Here is a 7024-nt window from a genome sequence, read left to right on the forward strand (position 1 = left end):
ACAACTTAAGTAGTGATTGGATTCTACAAACTTCAGATTTGTATTCATTCACATACTTAAAGTCTTGGAAGCGTGAATGCTGCCAGTCATATCTTGCTTCAAGCAAGTAATGTCTCTATGGTGATCAAAACGATCGACCAAAGCGAGCCAGAGGGTATGTGAATCCTTCTTTGCAAGGTACTCAGTCTGCAGTGCATCATGGATATATTTGTGGATGAAGATCATAGTAGTAGTTTTCTAAGCTTCGTTAACGGGTTCATCGTCATTAGGTTGCTCGATAGTAGCTCTAAGACTCTTTGTCGTAAGATGAAGCTTCACGTCTTGAACCCACTTCAGGTAGTTTCTTCCAGAGACTTCCAAAACGGTGAAATCAAGCTTGTTCAAGTTCGACATGTCTCTAAAATGGAACGTACAACAACACATGGTTAATCATATGGAAATCCACAGACATATATCATAGAGCATTCAAGTTCTATAGACATGTATTGGTTTAATTTAAGCATGAAAGCTATGGGTTTCATGTGGTAAGTTTTGAATGAAAACTTCAGGTTTCAAAGGCACTAAATTCGAAACTACATGTTCGATTTAGTTATGAACGTTCAATTCATATATATAGGGGTACTTGCAAGAACACATAATACAATATACAATAAAGTGTAGTGAATTTGTGGATTGCTTCAGGAAACCAAGTGTGAGTGCTTTGGGACTACGAAAGATAGTCAATGGTTCAAAGAAATGAAATAATTTATTGAATCGTTAATTGCCAAAAAATGAGCTTCAAGCCAATAATTTTGGATTAATTGTTAGATTAATGGACTGCTAGTTACTTTGATTAATTCAATAGATCGGACCATACATGGTCAATTGTAGAAGCAAAAATAATTATAACATTCGGGTTAAAATTGTAGAGAATGCCAAAAATAACATTGGATTCGAAAAACCATAGCCCAATATCGGTGGGCTTGGGTGTCGTGTGCAAGGCAAGGCCCTAAAAGTACTTAGTGGGCCTCAGGACCGGCTTCGGATCATAGGCCGAGGCTCGGGACAAGGCCCAGCAAGCACAAAGGCTTACTGGCAGGTTAGGCCAGCCTGCAAGGGACGGCCCAACAAGGGTGCAGACCTGATGGTGGGCTTGAGGCTTCAAGCCCATGGGAAACCCAACCCAGGTCGAAGCCTGGTTGTCTGTGTATGAGTAGTAAGCCCACGGGGCTGCTGTTTAGTGGTCCATGGCATTGAAACAATGCAGTCCCAAGGTGCTCTGCAGGCTAATGACAGGGCACGGCTGCTGTGAGCCGCGGCTTATACCGCAAAATCCTTGAATTTTTTTATTTTATTTTTTTCGAATTCTAGGGTTAAAAACCCTAATTGCTTCCAAATTAATTTCGATACTTTGACTCACAAATTCCACATAGCATAATTGCATATTGCATGAACAAGTATATATATATTGACAAAATATATGAACACATATACAATATATATAATTGGAAGGAAAATATAAATATAGGGGATTCATGCATCATGGGGAATATTTTCATGCTTCAAGGTTTTTCAAATATCTTAATTTATTTTAGAAGAACTTGATTGGTAGAAAATAATTGAAAGCCTTTGACGTTGTAGAAGAAAACCTCCTCCACGATCATTCAGTTACTTAGCTTTTGGTAAGAACATGCTGATAACGTGTTGTAGGCCTATTTGAATGAACTGTATTTAGGACAGAGAGGGAGAGGGGTTGACGGCAACAGAGAGAGAAGAGAGATATGTAATTATGAGGTGTGTGTTGTATCACCACATTATGCCTTTATTTATAGTAGTAAAGAAGGTTAAATCCTTACCATGTTAGGATTACAACTCTAATAAGAATTTAATTACTAAACGGAATATACAAGGATACTCCTAGATACACTAGGATTTACACAATCATATTCTTAATCTAATAGGACTGCAACATTTACTTGTATGTAATACTAATTTGAGTTTTTAGTTCAAAATACATTTGTACTTTTATGATTTTATTATACAACATGGAAGTTTCTAATTAAAAGTAAAATAATGTAATGAAATTAATAATGTATTTTAATCTTTTTAAGGTCTTAAATTAAATTCGATAAGAATTCAGTGAAATTCGTAATCGATGCTTATCGGATTTGGACCTACAAATTAGGTTTGATGATCCAAATAAGAGCCGAATCTGTTAACATAATTATAAATGAATCCGTACATGGATCAAAGTTTCCAAACCAAATTTGACCCGTTTCTAGGTCTACTTATTAATGTTATCATTGCTAAATCATTGCCATTTTATATTTTGAATATGCTTGAATTATATCAGGAAATAATGGAAACATCAATTTACCATTTTATGAAATATAGGCCGTTTTTTTTTTTTTTTTTTAAAAAACGCAGACAAAAGCATATAGGATAAAATGATGGAATGAGGTAAAGTGACACAAATAAAAGCATATAGGATAAAATGAGACGTAGTAGAGTAGTGGGTAAAATGAAATTTTGTATAAAATGTGAGAAAGTGAAGGTAAAAGAGTCTCATATTGGTGAGAGGAGAAACATTGCAAGGGTTTATAAGAGGTTGGACTACTCTTCATATTGTCAATTGTTTTTATGGTTAAACCTCAACTTTCTTCATGGTATCAGAGCATGTTGGTCCACGTGTGAAGCCCAACAGCTACACGTTTGTTGGAAAATTTAACATTATTATTATTATTATTATTAGTATTATTATTATTATATTAAATTAAATAATTGAATGGAAATTAGAAGTGATGCCTTTTGGTAGAAAGATGTATTTATTCAAATGAAGAGTTGCAGCTTTTGACTCTTCATAAATAGTCACATGTTTTTCAAAGAAGTATCTCAAATTCTATAAATAAGGAAGCACCCTATAATCATTAAACAACTTTTAATCAATACATATATTATATATGTATACAAGCCCTTTAAGGGAAGGGATCCCTATTTTTCAAAAAAAATGGGGACATCTTGACCATTAGATTTGACTTTAATGAAATTCTATGGCTGTGATTAAATCACAGGCCACAAAATCTCAACCGTAGGATTTCATTAAAGCCAAATCTAATGGTTGAGAGAATGTCCTCATTTTTTTTTTTTTTGAAAAATGGGGATCCCTTCCCTTAAAGGCTCAAGGGACCAACATTTTGGCAAATATTTTTACACTTTTTTTAAATCTTTAGATTACAAAACATCCAAAGGTTCATATTCATTCATTAAATGACATGGATGTTTAAGTCGATTTTAACTAATATTAAACATAAAAATAAAATTCAAAAAACATAAAATATGGAAGGTAATTAAAAATAAAAATAAAAAGGAAGAAATCCTAGTTTTAAGCGTGCATACAAGAAAGGAGGTAGAATTCCATTGATTTGAAGTATTGTAATCTCCATCTCCCTCTTTGCCGATGAGGTCTACAACTTTCATAGGGATTGATATGAAATTTGATGCCTTCTACAACGAATCAAGCTATTAGTCACTTGAATCTTCATTACATAAGCAAAACGTACAAAACACTAAACCGTATATTATTGTTCATATTTGTAGGGTGATTAAATTCGGTTTTGTAAAATCTTTTTAATTTTGTCGATTTAGCTCATTAATGATTTTTCTACTTTTTTTTAGCTTTTTGAATCAACCAATGTGACATCCCACATCGCCCAGGGAAGTGATCCTTATATGTATATTCCCATCCTTACCTAGCACGAGGCATTTTGGGAGCTCACTAGCTTCGGGTTCTGTAGGAACTCTGAAGTTAAGCGAGAAGGGGGCTAGAGCAATCCCATGATAGGTGACCCACTGGGAAGTTGCTCGTGAGTTCCCAAAAACAAAACCGTGAGGGCGTAGTCTGGGCCCAAAGCGGACAATATCGTGCTACGGTGGAGTCGGGCCCGGGAAGTGGTCCCCCCGTGCGGGGATGTGACAATTTGGTATCAGAGCCTAACCCTGGCCGTGGTGTGCCGACGAGGACGTCGGGCCCCTAAGGGGGGTGGATTGTGACATCCCACATCGCCCAGGGGAGTGATCCTTATATGTATATTCCCATCCTTACCTAGCACGAGGCCTTTTGGGAGCTCACTGGCTTCGGGTTCCGTAGGAACTCCGAAGTTAAGCGAGAAGGGAGCTAGAGCAATCCCATGATGGGTGACCCACTGAGAAGTTGCTCGTGAGTTCCCAAAAACAAAACCGTGAGGGAATGGTAAGCCCAAAGCGGACATCGCCTAGGGGAGTGATCCTTATATGTATATTCCCATCCTTACCTAGCACGAGGCCTTTTGGGAGCTCACTGGCTTCGGGTTCCGTAGGAACTCTGAAGTTAAGCGAGAAGGGGGCTAGAGCAATCCCATGATGGGTGACCCACTGGGAAGTTGCTCATGAGTTCCCAAAAACAAAACCGTGAGGGAATGGTAAGCCCAAAGCGGATAATATCGTGCTACGGTGGTGGAGCGGGCCCGGGAAGTGATCCGCCCCGGGCCAGGATGTGACAATTTGGTATCAGAACCTAACCCTGGCCGTGGTGTGCCGACGAGGACGTCGGGCCCCTAAGGGGGGTGGATTGTGACATCCCACATCGCTCAGGGGAGTGATCCTTATATGTATATTCCCATCCTTACCTAGCACGAGGCCTTTTGGTAGCTCACTGGCTTCGGGTTCCGTAGGAACTCCGAAGTTAAGCGAGAAGGGGGCTAGAACAATCCCATGATGGGTGACCCACTGGGAAGTTGCTCGTGCGTTCCCAAAAACAAAACCGTGAAGGAATGGTAAGCCCAAAGCGGACAATATCGTGCTACGGTGGTGGAGCGGGCCTGGGAAGTGATCCGCCCGGGCCAGGATGTGACAACCAAACAACTTGATTTCATTTGTCTGCACTTTCATTGTTTTTTAAATTTTTTTTATTATAGGAGTTTCGTTTCTGCTGAGTATTAATCCAATCCCTAGTATCACCTTTTTTTTAATCATTCTTTTTTTGTTATTTATTAGGGTTCATTTTTTATAAAATGAAAGAGGAGATTTCATCCAAGGCATTGCAAGGAGGGAGATGTGGTTAAAATATTTTCATGTTTTTGTTTTTCTTATTTTTTTGATTTTTTACGCTAGGTTCAAAGTTTGATTATTGGTTTTTTTCAATTGTATCCTATTAGATATTAATTTTTAATTTACATTAGTGTTTTCTTTATTAGTTATAATCCACATCATCATCCAAGTCATTTAATGTTTAAAATTCTCCACATCACTCTTAATCTAGACCGTTCAATGTTATAAAATCTAAAGGCTACAAGGAAGTGTACAAATGTTTGTCAAACTATTTGTCCCTTGATCCTATATATATATAGTGCACTAAATATTAAAGAGTTGCACCGAGTCCATTTGAGAGAGTTTTCAACACAATTGTGGTTCATGGAGCCTTGTGGTTTGGAGTGCGACTATTACAAGGACGTGGTCGTTGTATCTTGGGAGACAAGTGCCAATCAACCATGAGCACCATAGTGGAGCGTAAACTTGTCTTAAGGATAGAGTGTCCAACACTTGCCTCGACCGTATTTCTAGATTTTTTCTAATCATTATGTCATGTTCATTTAACATTGGTTACTTATGTGGATGCGTTACTTTGATATATAATTGCATGAATTATTTCTTGATTTTCTATGTGATTTAATATAGCAATTAGATTACAAATTTTCCAACATGTTCCATGTCACTCAATTTATGTTGTCCACGTGTTTGACTTGAAAATTCGTTACGCATAAAAGAGTATGTGAGAATGTAAAGATAAATAAGTCTCACATTAGTGAGAGGAGAAACATTGAAAGAGATTATAAGAGTTTAAAAACCTCAACTTTCTTCATAAAATACTGAAAAATAACTAAAAATAAGCCAAGTATGAACACCCGGATATGTCATATCAATTATCAGGAAGACAATTCGCTAGGTGTTGATGCAATTATTATAGTAGGTAGATAATAGATTTTATATTTAAATTCCAGTGAGGATGATGACAAGTTGGCCTCCAAACTTTGGTTCCATACTGAAAAGACTTACGATTTTTTTCATAACATTATATTTTTAATTTTCAAACTGTAAAATTTAAAATTTGTTTGATTACTAATTTCAATTTTTGGTTTTCAAATCAAGCTAAATTTTGAAGTATCTTTAAAATCAATTTAAGATCACAAGTTTAAGTTGGCTTTTATTACAAAATGTAATTAGACAGAGCATCTTATAGCTAAGCTAAGAAATACAATATTAAAAAAATTATTAGACTCTAAACTAAGAAATGCAATAGATTAAAAAGATTAAAAAAAGTGATAATGTTAGAAATAAAATATTCAACAGAGAATAGGGATAGAGATACCTAGAGACGAGAGAGATTGGGAAGAGAAATTTAAAGTATTATTTCATTTTTATTAGAGAGCTTAATTATAGGCTTAGTATTTACGTAAACTTTTTTTTTATCTAATTACATATTTACCCAAAAGTGAACAACCAGATAATAGATAATAATAGATATAATATTTGCAACACTCTTGCTACTTAGTACTACGGTCTAGTCTAGTGGTATTTGTCACATCCCGGCCCGGGGCGGATCACTTCCCGGGCTCGACTCTACCACCGTAGCACGATATTGTCTACTTTGGGCTTACCATTCCCTCACGGTTTTGTTTTTGGGAACTCACGAGCAACTTCCCAGTGGGTCACCCATCATGGGATTGCTCTAGCCCCCTTCTCGCTTAACTTCGGAGTTCCTACGGAACCCGAAGCCAGTGAGCTCCCAAAAAGCCTCGTGCTAGGTAGAGATGAGAATATACATTTAAGGATCACCCCTGGGCGATGTGGGATGTCACAGTATTCATCTTCACTTGTAAATGAAAGGTTTTAGGTTCGATTTTCGCCAAAAGCGAAATTGAACTACATTATTGCTTTCAGGGGGACAAAATCAAAATGAAGGAGAAAAATATGGCACTACGTTTATGAAACATTAATATGGTGGTGGATG

The sequence above is a fragment of the Pyrus communis genome, chromosome 3 (genome assembly GCF_041283825.1).
Source record: "Pyrus communis isolate YQ-2024b chromosome 3, ASM4128382v1, whole genome shotgun sequence".
Taxonomy (NCBI): domain Eukaryota; kingdom Viridiplantae; phylum Streptophyta; class Magnoliopsida; order Rosales; family Rosaceae; genus Pyrus; species Pyrus communis.